Below are 19,492 nucleotides of genomic sequence, written 5' to 3' on the forward strand. Positions count from 1 at the left end.
CAAGCAGATCAAAGGTCTTTAATGGAAGCTTTGGAAAGAAATAGAACTGCACATTTTACTTTGAATTAAAAATCCCACTTCACAGAAATATGCTAAAAAATATCTGGACCTAAAGCAAAATAAATCTGTCAGTCATTGTTATACTCCAGTTGTACCTCATTTTTTCTCACAGGAAACCTGTTGTGTTTCTCACCTTGATTCTTCTGAGTATAATGAATTTGTTTTCTCTGTCTGCTTCTAAGATCCTCTTTTTTTATCACTGGTTTTGAGCAACTAAATTATGATGTGCCTTGGTGTGGTTATTTTCATGTGTTTGTTGTTGTGTGCCTATGCTTCACGTTTATTGAACTTCTCTGAATTGTGTTGACAGTCATCATTTCTTCCAAAAATTTTTTTTTTAATTTCTCTCTCTTTTTCTGAGAACCCAGGCTACATAAAGTTGTTCACAGCTCACTGAAGCTCTATTCATTTTGTAAAATCTTTTTTGTCTCTCAATTTGGATAACTTCTATGGCTATATTTCTTCATGTTCACTAAATTTTTCTTCTGAAATGTGTAATCTGATGTTAATACCATCCAATGAATGTTTTTCTCAGACGTAGTTTTCATCTCTAGAAGATCATTTTGGGCATGATTTTACTTTTTCTGTCTCAACTTTTTGAGCATATTGAATATAGCTATAATGACTATTTTAATATCTTTTTTTTTGCTAATTCTAACATCTGTGTGAGTTCTAGATTGTTTTCAGTTAACTAATTTTTCCCTTACCTATGGTTGCCTTCTTCGGCTAGTTTGCCTGCCTGATATTTTTTATTGGCTGTCTGGTGGTGTACCTGGGTTTTCCTCCCTAAGCTGTGGCCCAGAAATTCCCTCATGACAGTAAGCTGGGGAAACTGTAGGGCTCATTTTGTTTGTTTCCTATCCACTATCATTCATTTTGATTGTTTCACACAAGTGGGAAAATTTAGTTTCTGTTACTCTATTTTGCTTAGAAGCTATGATGATTAATTTTATGTGTCAATTTGCCTGGACCATGAGATGCCCAGGTATTTGGTCAAACATTATGCTGGGTGTTTCTGTGAGGATGTTTTGGGATGAGATTAATCTGTAAATGGGTGTATTAAATAAAGCAGATTGCTTTCCCTAATGTAGGTTGGCCTCATTCAGTGAGTTGAAGACCTGAATAGAACAAAAAGTCTGAGTAAGAAGGAATTCTTCCTAGCTGATGGCCTTTGAACTGTAACATCAGCTTTTTTTCCTGCATTCAGGCTGGAACTAAAACATTGACTTCTCCTGGGTCTGAAGCCTGGCAGGTTTTGAACTGGAACTATACCATTAGCTCTCCTTGTTCTTAGGCATTCAGACTCAAACTGGAACTAAATCATCCGCTATTCTGGGTCTCCAGCTTGCCAATTCATCCTGCACATCTTGGGACCTATCAGCCTCTAAGATTATCTAAGCCAACTATGTATAGTAAATCTCTTTATGTGTATATATATATAATATAAAAATTGCTATGCATTTTCTTTAATTAATAAACTATCCTTATCATAATAATCCTAATAATGCTAACCCTGAATTAGAATCTTATTGATCTGTTAATCTATTCAAAACATTTTGGGTCTTGAGAGACTGTATTAGTCAGGGTTCTCAAGAGAAACAGAATCAATTACATATATATATGTATATATATATATATATGTATGGAGAGAGAGAGAGAGAAAGAGGGAGGGAATTTATTATAAGGAATTGGCTCACGTGATTATGGATGCAGACAAATCCAAAGATATGCAGTTATCCCAGGCTGGAGAACCAGGATAGCCAATGGTGTAGTCCTCTTCTGAAGGCTGGCAGGCTTGACATCCAGGAAGAACTAATATTTCAGTTTAAGTGTGAAGGTAGGAAAAACAATGTCCCAGCTCAAAGACAGCCAGGCAGGAGGGATTCTCCCTTACTCCCAGAGGGCCCTCCTTTTTATGTGATTCAGGTCTTCAGCTGAGTGGTTGAGGCCTGTCCACACCAGGGAGGGCAGTCTGTTTTACATAGTCTACCAATTCAAATGTTAATTTCACCCCAAAATACACTAACAGACACAGCTAGAATAATGTTTGACCAAATATCTGGGCTCACTGTGAGCCAATCACGTTGACACACGGAACTGACCATCACATAGAGCTACTCATTATTTATTTTTTCCACTTCATTTTCACTGAACTTTGTAAGTGAAACTGTAGTCTTGCTCTTCCTAATGTGTTTCTCATTTTACAACCCTCTTTCTGCCCCCATGGAATGTAAACATCTCAGAAATAGAAGGAAATGCAGAATGTATAAGTTATAGGATCCATCATAATCTATTTTTCCATTTATTTCTGAGAATCTGTCAATCAATAATAATAGATAATGTATACAACAGATAAATAGAATTTGAATTAACAAGCTAAATTACACCTCTGATTGACATATTAATTGATACATATATTCTTTTATCAGGCAATTTTTTTTTTCTTTGTGGTACGCGGGCCTCTCACTGTTGCGGCCTCTCCCGTCGCGGAGCACAGGCTCCGGACGCGCAGGCTCAGCGGCCATGGCTCAGGGGCCCAGCCGCTCCGCGGTATGTGGGATGTTCCCGGACCAGGGCACGAACCCGTGTCCCCTGCATTGGCAGGCAGACTCTCAACCACTGCGCCACCAGGGAAGCCCTATCAGGCAAATATTTTGTGTAATTCGGTGATTCCAAATTCTTTGAGGGTGCTTTAAACAGTGATTGCACTTATTAAGCTTTCAGTAGTAACTTGTGTAATGGGAACCACAAACAAAATCACTAATATAAAAGCTAGCTGTAATTTAAACTCATATGCCTAAAATTGATTTGTATAGAAAAAGTTATGCTTTAGATTAGGAAAAATATGCTGGTGTTACAGACTAGTGTTTTAGAGATAACTTCTCTACACCCTACTAGCCCCCATCCTCTAGCCCCTTAAAAAAGTCTAGAAGAGAGAAATCTGGACAAACATTTCTTCATTTTACGTTATAAGACATGAATTATATGTCATATTTTATATCTTATAATTAACAGGTATACTTACAACAATAGTGTGTCTTTAAGTTTTCCCAATAAAAGTTGTTATTAAAGAATGGATTTTTCTTAAAATATACGGCATCTTATGCTAGAAATACAGTTCAAATCATTTGAATTTTGCATCTTCATTACTGCTCATAGAATAAAGGAGTTGGGGCCTCGGAAGCTTAGAAAAGTGTATATTAATGAAAGAGCAGAGTCTCAGCAGAGAGTAGACACAAACATGTTTACAGCAGGCAAGATCCTAAGAAACGGATGCCAGTGAGAGCTGAGTAGACTGGGCATTTGGGGAAAATTCTATTAAATATTCCATATTAAATTGTTGCCTTTTCTATGCTTCTCAATTATCCTTTATTTTTGGTAAAATATCTGGCTGATTTCATGGTCCCTTGTTAGTGCAGGGGCAGGTTCTAGTAGAAAAAATTCGCCATCCTGAATTACTGTGGATCATGTCAGCAGCCTCAAGAAGGAAATAAATAATGTGGTTGGTCAAGAACTCAGCAGAGCAGGAAGTGGCAAGAAGTGAAACAGTATGTAAACACTGTGTTTGGAATAAAGTAGGTATTAAATGAACTGAATAAATGAATGAATGATGAGACCTACACTTCCCATCCAGAATCTTCTAAGATCTTGGGGACAGTGTAACTTCCGAGTTTGGATATAAAGAATGAGTGATGGCAGAAATCAACATAGTATATTCAGATATTAGATTTTTATTTCACATAGTAAATGAGATGGTTTTCCTTGAAACATTTTATTCTATTAATTTCTTAGCAAATTGTTTTTTCCAGATTATGTAAATGTAAATATCAAATCCAGACCTCATTTGAACACTTGTATATTCTGAATTAATTGAGGAAAATAAGTGAGGCTCTCTTTTTCTTCTTTGGCTCTAGAATATAAAATTTAGGAGGACTATAAGTCCACTTACCAACTCATATTAAACATACAGATTGTTATGGGAAAGCAAGTGAGTATTGAGGACACAGATGTATTTTCCATAGTGTCTGCTATAAATCATATAGACAAATTTTTTCCCCACACAGTAGGTGGTTAACATTATGTTATACATTTATAACATCATTCCTAGCTCCATTTCATGTCTTAAAGTTTTCATTTCTTCATTTTAATTTGACTTGTACTATTATTTTATATTTATATAATTGATTCATAATTGTTATTTAAATACAGTCCATGTACAAGCACCATGTACTATTGTCATCATTTGACAGCTTGTTAGAAATGCAGAATCTCAGGCTCCAATCCAGAATCAAAACCTATATTTCAATAAAATCCCCAAGTAATTTATACTCATAAGAAAATTTGGGAAGCATGATTTTAAAACACCTTTAATCTACTCTCTGACAATATAAGATGTATATAAATGATTTATCAAAATGAATTAAGTTTCTTCCAGAAAATAGTGTTTATTGTGTTTAATATATATTATCTCTAATCATTACCCACCCTGACAATAAGTTTTACTTTCATTTTACAGATTGAGATTAGGAAACAGAGCTTCAGAGAGTCTGCTCAGACACACAGCAAGTGAGTATGTGTCTCAAAAATAGAGTTCAGTTTCCCCAGCTCTGCTCACTTGGTCATACTGCATGTCTACATGGATGGGCCTGACTAGAGTCAAAGATGTTCCTAATTGTAGGGAAATTTTTTTTGACAAAGCAAACTTTGCTCTGACATAAAGCTTTAACTCCTCATGCTGCAAAAATGTTGTCAGAGAAGGATGGATATGAGTAACAAGATGATCGTGAATACATACGAATCACATCTGGGAAGTGGGTGTAACCAATTCAAGAATGTTGGAGTAGCAGTCTTGAATTAACATTGCTTCATCACGACCAGTGGATGATGATGAGCTTAGAATTATATGAGAAGATAGATTCAGGGAAGAGGGCCCAAAGACATAAGATAACTAATGTTATTGAGTTTATGAGTGATACTTACTTTAAAATATAAAAGTCGGTTCCTAAAAGTCTTTATGGTTTATGAGTGATATTTACTTTAAAATATAAAAATCATTTCCTAAAACTCTTTTAAATCTTACCATAAAGTGACAAAAAATTTTATGTGGTTATATAAATTTTATGTGGTCTACATGATACTACAAATCTTCCTAGTTAAGTTGAGCCATAAGCTAAAAAATAAAATGTCTAAAATTGACTTTAAAAAAATTAATAGAATAAAAAGGAAAATGGGAAACAATGCCCCTCTTAGGAGAAAGTAACTGAGTCATCTGACACTAAAGGTGAATGGTTCTTTTAATGGGAAAAGAATATTTCTTCCATTTGTTTCACCCTAACAAAGTACAGTTCTACTTGGTCTACATCAAACTCCAGCTACTGAAATAAATGAATTAAATAATATGTTCTGTATTGTGGAGTGTACCTTAACGTGGTGTGTATCTGTGTGTATGTGCACATGTGTATATAGGGGTGAAGGGGAGATGGGAACAGAGAAGTGAGAACTTGGAGTGGACTCCTTTTTCGCTTATGAGGCTTACAGTTTAATGAGAAGACCCTCAATCCTGGCATGCTTCACAAGAGTCCCATTAAACCCAGAAAAATAAAAGGGATCACTGAAAGCCTGAGATTCTGCAAAACATAACAGGAAACACTGAGTTTCCCATGGGAAAATTGCAATTAGGCAAAAACATCCCAATGATAAACATGTGTTCAAAATGGAAACCATTCAAGGAGCCCAATGCACTGTGGATGCAAGATCAAAACTTAGAGAAAAGAGATTTAAAAAGAAAACTTTACCTCACAATTTAATCTCTTTTTCAGTTTTCGTTTTCAGTCGGTGGTGCAGTTGCGGAAAGGAACACAGCGTACTGGTGGTAGTCCTGAAGGGCAGGGCAAGGTGCACTCAGGGAGGCTCACTCCTGTCTCTGGGAAAAAAATGTTTAAGGATATGATCTGAATGTTGTAGTCAGTGACTTCACAGGCAGTTAAGATATAAAAATTTTGAACTACACACACAGAGACAGGGCCTGCTGCTTCCACTGCTGGAAGAGCCAGTAATCCCTGAGAAGGAAATGAATCAGGGTGGTGGCCAAAAGTAAGCAAAGTCAGAGATTAGCTAGATTTAAAGGTTCCCACATGGCTTCAAAGAGTTTGAGAGAAATGCAAAGGGAAAGAACTTGAACTGTCAGTAGATGGAAGTCTGTTGTTTCTTTACAACTTATAAGAATGTCTTGTAATAATTTTGATCATGATGAAAAGTTGTTTGTATATGTGTGTGTTTTCATCTGAAAGAAACATGAGTTTCCAATATCATGAAAAGAGCAAAGATATACAAACATATACTGAAGATAAAATAATTTTGGCAGCAGAAATCCAGAGGGTAGAGCTGATGGTTTCAGAATGCAGTTGTTTTCTGTCATGCTAATCATTTCTACGACCTCTCAGCTTTTCTTTTTTTTTTTAATTCTAAGTCACAAATACACAAAGAAGTTTAGTAGGAGAATAAAGTGGTGATGAGGCTGGAGGGGTTAATGTCCAGCATATCCTTGCCATGCAGAAAAGAGGGCAACATTTTTAGAGGTCTCGATTCTTTTTGTGAGCTGTCCAAATGCTCAACGTTTAAGTATTGGCACCTAACTACATACATGAAACAATATAAACGCTTTTGTATGGCACATGCCAAGGAAAGGAATTTGCAAACTTTGGCATAAGGTGTTAATTTCAGGAAAACTATTTAGATGTGCATGGATTGCCTGCAACCCCATTATCAATTAATGCATCAAACTTTGATCAGTATATACTAATTGAAAAACAACCGAAATCAGAGATTCTTGAATTTTAGTGTGTTTTAGAATCATTTTGGAGGCAATGACAAAACACAGATTACTGGGTCCCAATCCACAGTGTTTGTGATTCTGTTGGTCTAAGGTGGAGCCTGAAAATTTGCTATTCCAACATTCTGAGATGATGCTGATGCTACTGGTTTGAGGACCATTTTTTGAGAACAATGAATGAAAATTCACTCTTGTTTTAAAACATGTATTAATATTCTATGCTTCATTCATTCATTTATCTATCTATTCATTTATTTAGTCACCAGATCTATCATGTCCCAGGACACTACACTACGAAAAAAAAGAAAGGCATTGTGTTTGCCTTGCTGATTTATAAATAAATTGATTAATTGAAGGAATTCTCAATCTGTTGATAGCTCAAAATTTCCCCTTGAGATTCAAAGATTTTAAATGATTTGGCTAAGATCCTATAAACAGGTAAAGAATCAGGCTCAGAAAACAACTTGTGACTTCTAAGTCATGTCATGTGGGCTTAAGGAACAAAATAATAGAGCTAAAAGAGAGATTAAGAAAGACAGAAAAGATTCACAATGCATGTATTCTTTTTTCCCTAAAATTAGCCCTGTGTACACATCAACCAGTCTAAACGGAAGTATTTAAGAAGTTTGAATTCTTTCAGTGTCACCGAGTGTCTAATAAAATAAATACGTAAATAAATTCTATGAGAAGTTAAATAAAAATTAGGAAATTATTTTATGGCAGGTGAGAAAGATAAAATTTTAAAGGCACACAAAATCTTAAAATATTTTTTCTTTGTAAAAGTAATATAGTTACAATGCAAAATAATTCCAGAAGATACAGAAAATGTGGATTTAAATTTGTTCTAAATTTCACCCACAGAAAAAACCACTATTAATATTTGGGTATTTGCAGAGTATTCTAAATATTTTTACACAAATTTGTCCCCCCAAAATGGTATGTTATACATACCAGTTTTATGTTGAATTTCGCTATTAAGAAAAATATTTCATACTTTGGAAAAAAACTTTTAGAAGCAGAATTGCTAAAACAAAGGTATGTACTTCATTCAATTTAAATTCTCATTAGCGGAATATCAGTGCACCTCTAATCAATCCTAATGACCAACACCTGATATGGCAGATGGTTTAATTTTACCATTGTGGAGCAGTATAATCTTACAGGCAAAAATTGCCACCTCATTATTTTAGTTGGCATTTCTTTAATTACACAGAGCTTGACTTTTTTATGCTTTTCTCATTTAATGATTTTTTAAAGGGGTGGGTAAACTACTGTTAGTTTCTTTTTCAATTTTTTCTATTAAAATGTTTATGTTCTGATAAGTTTGAGAGGTTTTTATATATTAAGGACAGTAATCATTTTTCTTCCATAAGTGGAACAAATATTTCCCCAATTTGCCATTTTAATTTTATTTATTTTCTTCTCAGGAATTGTGGCATGCAATTTACCTTTGCATAATAGCCTGATATATATTAATAAATTTTAGTTTTTTATTATTTATCTTATAAGAAGATAAGTTCTTTGAAGACAGGGAGTGTGTCTTATGCTTTAAAAATTGCATATGCAAAGCAAATACAAAGAAATGCTGAATATATACGTGATTTTTATGTACACATTTGTGAGGAAAAAAGGCTTCTAAATTTTAGCCATGCATGCTTATAATAACCACAGTGAACTTTATTTTTAACTACATGTTTATAAAAATTATATCTTCAAATTGTGAACCTAGTAATACTGAATAAATGTTCTAAATTTTTGAAAGAGTAAGTTTAAAAATGAAAGTGAGAAAAAACATTGAAACTGGACATTTTGTTTTTGTGATATATAACTCAAGGCAAAAGTGATGACAGTTTTTCTCAGATTATGATGCTTTCCCTAGTTCTCTTTTTATGTTTTAAGGACATTTTATTTTTCTTATCTAAGAGTATCTGATTTAATATCCTAATATTTATCAATATTCTCCAAATTTCATTTTTCTTATACCAGTGGTATCTGCATATATAATAGTTTTCTAGTTACCCTTCTTAAGAATGTGTGAGTCCAAAGGAGAAGCTAACCTTTTTTGAAACTACTTGCTTGTCTGTAAACTCCTGAGGACAAGGCTGTCTTTTCCCTCCTGTGATAGAAATAATGGTAAGAGCCACTTCCTTGAAATTCCTTGTGTCATCATAGCTCATTTACATAAGAAAGCAGGGATTAGTGTAAAGATCAATCTATTTCCCTTCTGAAAATAGGTTACACGGATGTTTTTTTCCTCACTTCCCTATTCAGAACTGGAAAATCCCTCATCTGAATATTGATATTCTTATACACCTTGGTCATATTTAATGAAGAAGAAGGATGGTAACAGTGGAGGGGTATTATTGGATAAAGAAATATTCACAAGAAACACAAAAATTTATTGACATTGGAAAATGTCAATGAAATGAAATGAAAATATCCAAAAGTGAGCTTGCAGAATCCAGATTTATTTCCTTAGATGTCTTCAAAAGCTAAGGAATCCACTTATTCAACTTAGTTCAAAGTCCCTTGATGGCAAAGCCTGGAGTTTATTCCTCTTCATAAACGAATTGTCTTTCAAGGTCTCACTTAGGGACATCAGGTTTTATACTTCAGTATGAATATTACCTCCTAGAATTGTAGAGTACACAACAGTCACAACTGTACTTGCTGTTGCTATAGACTAACACTGATCCTGACCCTTAGAATGAACTTGGTAAACGTTTTGATGAATTAAAGGCTTTTAGATTTATGTTGATAATCATAGTTATGTGATATATTAAAAGTTTTTAGTCCTAGGTATAGGAAGCAGATTAATTTTATTTAATCAATTGTGTTTGGTAAATGTCAGCATGTAATTAATCTCACAACTGATTTCTTTGATAATTAATTTGACCCTGTCTGGTAATCAGCCTTCAGAGAGAACATAGTAGAGTGATGAGATCATGAACTTCAATGTCTACAACATAAATGTGAGTTCAAATACAGACTCTCTCTCTTGTTGCTCATTGGGTACACACTATTAAAATGGAAATGAGCATTAAGTAAATTCTCACATACAACTGCCACCAATCAAATATATTCTCTTCTTCCTCAAGAAAGAGAGCTTCATTCGGTTAGGTGAGACAAAGTTCTTGGGTCTGTGAATATGGACATGTATTCTTTTTCCTTTCTTTGCATTGTTTTTTTTTTTTTTTTTTTTTTTGCGGTATGTGGGCCTCTCACTGTTGTGGCCGCTCCCGCTGAGGAGCACACAGGATCCTCCCGGACCGGGGCACGAACCCACGTCCCCTGCATCGGCAGGCGGACCCCCAACCACTGCGCCACCAGGGAAGCCCTCTTTGCATTGTTAATAAAAGTGAGTTTTCAGAACAACAGACAGAGAATGTCTCGGCACCAAAGTTATAATCTTGGGTGCTACAGGAATGCTTACTCTTTTAGCTGCCGAAGAGAAAAGCCCTGTTTGACAGCTGTGGTTTTTGTATATAATACTGGCCTTATCTTGACCCTGGAGAAGGAAATAACAAAGCCTGCTACGTGATGTCCAGTCTTCTTCTTCCCATTTATACACACCCACTCCACCCCCAACACACACACACAACACACAACACACACATGCAAGGAAGGTAAACCCCACTCTTGTTCACCATAACGTTAAAAGAGCTTGAGTTGAAGACATTTCTCCTCTTATTCCAAGGTGGAAGAGAAGAAAGTAGAGACACAAGTTGGTTCCTTCTTTTCTTTTGTAGGCTTGGGAAAGTAGAGGCAGCGAGCAGCTACCTCTAGTGCCCGTACGTTTTTCTGTGGTTTACATTTCTTGAAAAAGAAGCAACAAAAGCTCTCTTAAGGAAGTGTGTCTTTAGCCCTAGTCCTCATAAGCTGCCTCAGCAAAGGTAAAAATGATATTTTCTATTAACATGTAATTTATACTTTAATATCCCAACCTTTACCCTGCCATTCCTCCCTCCCTGACCTCTATGGCTTTAGAGATACCCGCCCCATATCTGAACAGCACCCACTCTGAGCCTGATAAATTGTGTGGCTGGGCAGGCGTCCCTACTGAATACATTGCTTTGTATAAGTTTTAAATAAATGAATATTTAATGGTTTGTATTTTAGACTGAGTAGTACTTTTGTGTATATCAACTGAGTCAAAATACTGTATAATAAATTTTTTATTAAAAACATCTTTAGAAATTACGATTTCATAACTAAGTCCTTAGAAGAGTTTTCTGTTTTCTTTTAAGCTCCTATCTTCTAGATTTTTAATAGAAATTGTTTTTACATAAATTGCCATCATTTACTACTTTAGAAGAAGTTATATTGTTAATGCTGTTGAGAATTTTGACTTTCATAGCTGGATGAGGCAAACACATATCAAAGAGTGAGTCATCTTTTTTTTTTGACAGTGCCACGTGGCTTGCAGGATCTTAGTTCCCTGACCAAGGATCAAACCTGGCCCCCCAACAGTGAAAGCCCAGAATCCTAACCACTGGACCACCAGGGAATTCCCAAGGGTGACTAGTCTAAAATGGTTGTTTTATGACTATTTGAAATACAAAGCAAATGATTGCTTTTACTTGCATGAAATAAAATGCGTTATTTTTTTTCTGCAAGGAGTAATAATGATGTTTTCATTTTGGTTTTAATAAAAATAAGGTGATATTATACACTATAGTTCTTGAAATTTCTAAAGTTTATATTAACTTGAGATCTGTGAGATCTTTTAAGGTACTACATATTTTTAAAGAAATAAAAAGCTGAGTCTAAGGTTAATTTTATGTTATCTGGCTATACAGTATTTTAACTGACATAGTTGGTTGAACACACACCCTATGAATATATCAATGTACTCATAAAATAATAAAGAACTTTAACCAGGAAATAAACATAGAATGGTGATTCAGATTTCTATAAATATAGGGGACTCATGCTATTCTTTGTATCATTTTTAACTTTTCCTGAAGAATTATAACTTTCTGAGACAGGCTGAATATACTGAAAGTCTATAGGGTGTGAAGGTATAGCAAGCACAGAATGGTGTGTTACAAATCACACCCCTACTCCATTCACACTGTTTGTGGTCATTTGGACCACAGGATGGATGTAATTAACTCTGTTTTGTCATCACTTCATTTTTAAATACCCTTCACTTTCTAGTCTCCACCATTTACAGCCAATTTTGTTAGAGATTTAGGGTTGTAGGTCAGACCTAAAGATACTTTCTAACCTGGTCTCTGCCACCTTGCTCTCGGTATAGACTGGGAAATATTTCTCAATTTGTTCAGTGTCAGTTTTCTAACTTGTAAAGCACTCAGTTTGGTCAAGGATGAGGTAGGGTTTTAAAGCAGAACAGAATTGCCTAGATTCCAATCCCAGTTCTCTTGGACATTGGGAAAGCTACATGCTATCTTTGTACTTCAGTTTTATCCTATATAAAATGATGATAACACTGTACCGAATTCAGAAAGACAGTGTGCAAATTTAAAACAACGTTAGTGAAGCACTTAGTACAATGCTCTACTGGTAATTAGCTCTATGTCGGTGTGAAGTTTCATCATTTTTATTCCTGCATTCACTTTCTAATTCAATAGCAAGACAGACTAGAAAAATGATGATGGCTTATGAGCAGTGACTAAGTAGAAATGGGCAATTTAATTAAGTTCTTAATGAACCAGATGCAGTTATTCTCACAGAATTTTGTCCACAACAGTAGTGACTTTATCCTTATAGAACTACCATCAACAGCTGGCTTCCCCTCAATTTTTCCAAGTCTACTTTCCTTTACAGGGCAGTCCCTAGAAATTGCATTTGACCTTTTCATTCCATTGCTTTAAAAAGTTCTATCAGGATGTCCACTTCTGCTACTATATACTTAGAGGTGCATACAAAATTTCACTGCATTTCTGCACTCTTCCTCTACTCTAGTATTCTTGCTTTCCTCTTTTCTTATAACACCCCAACCACCAAAACTCACATGCCATAAAGCAACCACAGGCTCCATTGCTCCCTATATTGCTCACATTTTCTCTTACCAAGTTTGCTCTCAGGAATTATGAAGACATCATACTCAGTGGTGAAAAGCTAAAAACATTTTCCTTAAAACCAGGAACACGACAAGGATGCCCACTCTCACCACTTTTATTCAACATAGTATTAGAAGTCCTAGCCACAGCAATCAGACAAGAACAAGAAATGAAAGGAACCCAAATTGGAAAGGAAAAAGTAAAACGGTCACTGTTTGCAGATGTTGCATTTCTATACACTAATACAATGATATATATTATAGTATATTATATGTATATATAACAAAGTATAATATATAGCAAATATAATAATATATAAAAAAGTATAATAATATAAATATAATGTAATATAATATCTTTTAGATAATAATCATTCTGACAGGTGTAAGGTGATAATTCATTGTGGTTTGGATTTGTATTTCCCAGGCGATTAGTGATGTTGAGCATCTTTTCACGTGCTTGCTGGGCATGTGTATATCTTCTTTGGAAAAATGTCATTCAGATCCTCTGCCCAATTTTTAATCAAATGTGTTTTTCTGGATGGTGAGTTGTATGAGTTCCTTGTATATTTTGCATATTAACCTTTTATCAGATATTAGGTTTGAAAATATCTTCTCTCATTCAGTAGATGACCATTTCATGTTGTTGATAGTTACTTTTCTGTGCAAAACCTTTTCAGTTTGATGTAATTTGGGATGACCACTGCTTCATTTCAATGACTTGCATTGGAAAAACAGGTGTTAGTTATTTCTATTGTAAAACAAATTTCATTGCTTTCTTTTTTTTTTTTTTAACATCTTTATAGGAATATAATTGCTTTACAATGGTTAGTTTCTGCTGTATAACAAACAGAATCAGCTATACATATACATATAACCCCATATCCCCTTCCTCTTGTGTCTCTCTCCCCCTCTCTATCTCACCCCTCTAAGTGGTCACAAAGCACCAAGCTGATCTCTCTGTGCTATGCGCTGCTTCCGACTATCTATCCATTTTATATTTAGTAGTGTATATATGTCCATGCCACTCTCTCACTTTGTCCCAGCTTACCTTTCCCCCTCCTAGTGTCCTCAAGGCCATTCTCCACATCTGCATCTTCATTCCTGTCCTGCCCATAGGTTCTTCAGAACTTTTTTTTTCTTTAGAATCCATATATATATATATGTTAGCATATGGTATTTGTTTTTCTCTTTCTGACTTACTTCACTCTGTATGACAGATTCTAGGTGCATCCACCTCACTAAAAATAACTCAGTTTCATTTCTTTTTATGGCTGAGTAATAGTCCATTGTACATATGTGCCACATCTTCTTTATCCATTCAGCTGTCGATGCACACTTAGGTTGCTTCCATGTACTGGCTATTATAAATAGTGCTGCAATGAACACTGTGGTACATGACTCTTTTTGAATTGTGGCCTTTCTCAGGGTATATGCCCAGTAGTGGGATGGCTGGTCTTATGGTAGTTCTATTTTTAGTTTTTTAAGGAACCTCCATACTTCTTTCCATAGTGGCTGTATCAATTTACATTCCCATCAACAGTGCAAATTCCCTTTTCTCTAGATCCACTTCAGCATTTATTATTTGTAGACTTTTTGATGATGGCCATTCTGCATGGCATGAGGTGATACCTCATTGTAGTTTTGATTTGCATTTCTCTAATTGTTAGTGATGTTGAAAATCCTTTCAGATGTTTGTTGGCAATCTGTATATCTTTTTTAGAGAAATGTCTATTTAGGTCTTCTGTCCATTTTTGGATTTGGTTATTTCTTTTCTTGATATTTTGCTGCACTGCATGAGCTGCTTGTACATTATACAGATTAATCCTTTGTCAGTTTCTTCATTTGCAAATATTTTCTCCCATTCTGAGGGTTATCTTTTTGTCTTGTTTACGGTTTCCTTTGCTGTGCAAAAGCTTTTAAGTTTCATTAGGTCCCATTTGTTTATTTTTGTCTTTATTTCCATTTCTCTAGGAGATGGGTCAAAAAGATCTTGCTGTGATTTATGTCATAGAGTGTTCTGCCTATATTTTCCTCTAAGAATCTTATAGTGTGTGGCCTTACATTTAGGTCTTTAATCCATTTTAAGTTTATTTTTGTGTATGGTGTTAGGAAGTGTTCTAATTTCCTTCTTTTACATGGAGCTGTGCAGTTTTCCCAGCAACACTTATTGAAGCGGCTGTCTTTCCTCCATTGTATACTCTTGCCTCCTTTATCAAAGATAAGGTGACCATATGTGTGTGGGATTATTTCTGGAGTTTTGATCCTGTTCCATTGATCTATATTTCTGTTTTTGTGCCAGTACCATGTTGCTTTGATTACTGTAGCTTTGTAGTATAGTCTGAAGTCAGGAAGCCTGATTCTTCCAGCTCTGTTTTTCTTTCTCAAGATTGCTTTGGCTATTCAGAGTCTTTTGTGTTTCCATACAAATTGTGAAATTTTTTGTTCTAGTTCTGTGAAAAATGCCATTGGTAGTTTGATAGGGATTGCATTGAATCTGTAGATTGCTTTGGGTAGTATAGTCATTTTCACAATGTTCATTCTTCCAATCAAAGAACATGTTATACCTCACCATCTGTTTGTATCATCTTTAATTTCTTTCATCAGTGTCATACTTTTCCACATACAGGTCTTTTGTCTCCTCAGGTAGGTTTATTCCTAGGTATTTTATTCCTTTTTTTGTAATGGTAAATGAGAGTGTTTCCTTAATTTCTCTTTCAGATTTTTCATCATTAGTGTACAGGAATGCAAGAGAGTTCTGTGTGTTAATTTTGTATCCTGTTACTTTACCAAATCCACTGATTAGCTCCAGTAGTTTTCTGGTGGCATGTTTAGGATTTTCTATGTATAGTATCATGTTATCTGCAAACAGTGACAGCTTTACTTCTTCTTTTCTGATTTGTATTCCTTTTGTTTCTTTTTCTTCTCTGATTGCTGTGGCTAAAACTTCCAAAATTATGTTGAATCATAGTGGTGAGAGTGGGCAACCTTGTCTTTTTCCTGATCTTAGAGGAAATGCTTTCAGTTTTTAACCATTGAGAATAATGTTGGCTATGAGTATGTCATATATGGCCTTTATTATGTTGAGGTGGCTTCCCTCTATGCTTACTTTCTGGAGGGTTTTTATAATAAATGGGTTTTAAATTCTGTTGAAAGTGTTTTCTGCATCTATTGAGATGATCCTATGATTTTTCTCCTTTAATATGTTAATATGGTATATCACATTGATTGATTTGTATATATTGAAGAAACCTTTCATTCCTGGGATAAACTCCACTTGATCATAGTGTATGATCCTTTCAGTGTGCTGTTGGATTCTGTTTGTTAGTATTTTGTTGAGTATTTTTGCATCTATGTCCATCAGTGATATTGGCCTGTAGTTTTCTTTCTTTGTGACATCTTTGTCTGGTTTTGGTATCAGGGTGGTGGTGGCCTCATAGAATCCGTTTGGGAGTGTTTCTCCCTCTGCTATATTTTGGAGGAGTTTGAGAAGGATAGGTGTTATCTCTTCTCTAAATGTTTGTTAGAATTTGCCTGTGAAGCCATCTGGTCCTGGGCTTTTGTTTGTTGGAAGATTTTTAATCACAGTCTCAATTTCAGTGCTTGTGATTGGTCTGTGTATATTTTCTATTTCTTCCTGGTTCAGTCTCAGAAGGTTGTGTTTTTCTAAGAATTTGTCCATGTCTTCCAGGTTGCCCATTTTATTGGCATATAGTTGCTTGTGGCTATCTCTCATGTTCCTTTGTATTCCTGCAGTGTCAGTTGTTTCTTTTCCTTTTTCATTTCTAATTCTATCAATTTGAGTCTTCTCCCTTTTTTCCTTGGTGAGTATGGCTAATGGTTTATCAATTTTGTTTATCCTCTCAAAGAACCAGCTTTTAGTTTTATTGGTCTTTGCTACCAATTCCTTCAATTCTTTTTCATTTATTTCTGATCTGATCTTTATGATGTCTTTCCTTCTGCTAACTTTGGGGGGTTTTTTTGTTGTTGTTCTCTCTCTAATTGCTTTAGGTGTATGTTAGGTTGTTTATTTGAGATTTTTCTTGTTTCTTGAGGTAGGAATGTATTGCTATAAACTTCCCTCTTAGAACTGCTTTTGCTGCATCCCATAGGTTTGGGGGCATCGTGTTTTCATTGTCATTTGTTTCTAACTGCTTTTTGATTTCCTCTTTGATTTCTTCAGTGAACTCTTGGTTATTTAGTAATGTATTGTTTAGCTTCCATGTGTTTGTATTTTTACAGTTTTTTTTCCTGTAATTAACATCTAGTTTTATAGTGTTGTGGTCAGAAAAAATACTTGATATGATTTCAATTTTCTTAAATTTACCAAGGCTTGATTTGTGACCCATGATATGATCTCTCCTGGAGGATGCTCCATGAGCACTTGAGGAGAAATTTTATTCTGTTGTTTTTGGATGGAATGTCCTATAAATATCAATTAAGTCCATCTTGTTTAATGTATCATTTGAAGCTTGTGTTTCCTTATTTATTTTCATTATGGTTGATCTGTCCATTGGTGAAAATGGGGTGTTAAAGTCCCTTACTATTATTGTGTTACTGTAGATTTCCCCTTTCAAGTTTGTTAGCATTTGCCTTATGTATTGAGGTGCTCCTACATTGGGTGCATATGCGTTTATAATTGTTATATCTTCTTCTTGGTTTGATCCCTTGATCATTATGTAGTGTCCTTTCTTATCTCTTGTAACAGTCTTTATTTTAAAATCTATTTTATCTTATATGAGTATTGCTACTCCAGCTTCCTTTTGATTTCCATTTGGATGTAATATCTTTTTCCATCCCTTCACTTTCAGTCTGTATGTGTCCCTAGGTCTGAAATGGGCCTCTTGTAGACAGCATATATACAGGTCTTGTTTTTGTGCCCATTCAGCCTGTCTATGTCTTTTGGTTGGAGCATTTAATCCATTTACATTTCAGGTAGTTTTCGATATGTATGTTCCTATTACCATTTTATTAATTGTTTTGGGTTTGTTATTGTAGGTCTTTTCCTTCTCTTGTGTGTCCTGCCTAGAGAAGTTTTTTCAGCATTTGTTGTAAAGGTGGTTTGGTGATGCTGAATTCTCTTAGCTTTTGCTTGTCTGTAAAGATTTTAATTTATCTGTCAAATATGAATAAACTCCTTGCTGTGTGTAGTAATATTGGTTGTAGGTTTTTCCCTTTCATCACTTTAAATATTTTCTGCCACTCCTTTCTGGCTTACAGAGTTTCTGGTGAAAGATCTGCTGTTAACCTTACGGGGATTCCCTTTTAAGTTATTTGTTGCTTTTCCCTTGCTGCTTTTAATATTTTTTCTTTGTATTTAATTTTTGATAGTTTTATTAATATGTGTGTTGGTGTGTTTCTCCTTGGATTTATCCTGTATGGGACTCTGTGCTTCCTGGACTTGACTGACTACTTCCTTTCCCATATTAGGGACATTTTCAACTATAATCTCTTCAAATATTTTCTCCATCCCTCTTTTTTTCTCTTCTTCTTCTGGGACTTCTATTATTCAAATGTTGGTGCATTTAATGTTGTCCCAGAGGTCTCTGAGACTGTCCTCAATTCTTTTCATTCTTTTTCCTTTATTCTGCTCTGTGGTATTTATTTCCACTATTTTATCTTCCAAGTTACTTATCTGTTTTTCTGCCTCAGTTATTCTGCTATTGATTCCTTCTAGAGAATTTTTAATTTCATTTATTGTGCTGTTTATCATTGTTTGTTTGCACTTTAGTTCTTCTAATTCCTTGTTAATCTTTTCTTGTATTTTCTCCATTCTATTTTCAAGATTTTGCATCATATTTACTATCATTACTCTGAATTCTTTTTCATTTAGACTGCCTATTTCCTCTTCATTTGTTTGGTCTGGTGGGTTTTTACCTTGTTCCTTCATCTGCTGTGTGTTTCTCTGTCTTCTTATTGTGCTTAACTTACTGTGTTTGAGGTCTCCTTTTCACAGGCTGCAGGTTTGTAATTCCTGTTGCTTTTGTTGTGTGCCCCCAGTGACTAAGGTTGGTTCAGTCGTTTGTGTAGGTTATGATTTTAGGCAGCTTCTCTGCTAATGGGTGGCATTGTGTTCCTCTCTTGCTAGTTGTTTGGCATGGGGTGTCCAACACTGGAGCTTGCTTGTTCTTGTAAGGAGCTGGGTCTTAGCGTTGAGATGGAGCTCTCTGGGAGAGCTCTCACCAATTGATATTATGAGGGGCCAGGAGGTCTCTGGTAGACCAGTGTCATGAACTCCGCTCTCCCACCTCAGAGGCTCAGGCCTGACACACAGCCAGAGCACCAAGCCCCTGTCAGCCACAGCGCTCAGAAGAAAAGGGAGAACAAAACAGAAAGAAAAAGGTAATAAAATAAAATATATAATGTTATTAAAATTAAAAATATGTTATTAAAAAGTAATAAAAAATAAAGAGCAACCAAACCAATAAACAAATCCACCAATTATAACAAGTGCTAAAAACTAAACTATTATAAACATATAAGTCAGAAACTAGTCAGTCGCATACAGTAAACCCCAAGTATACAGTTGTTCCCAAAGTCCACTGCCTCAATTTTGGGATGATTCATTCTCTATT

This window comes from Pseudorca crassidens, chromosome 4 (assembly GCF_039906515.1).
Source record: "Pseudorca crassidens isolate mPseCra1 chromosome 4, mPseCra1.hap1, whole genome shotgun sequence".
In the NCBI taxonomy this organism is placed as follows: domain Eukaryota; kingdom Metazoa; phylum Chordata; class Mammalia; order Artiodactyla; family Delphinidae; genus Pseudorca; species Pseudorca crassidens.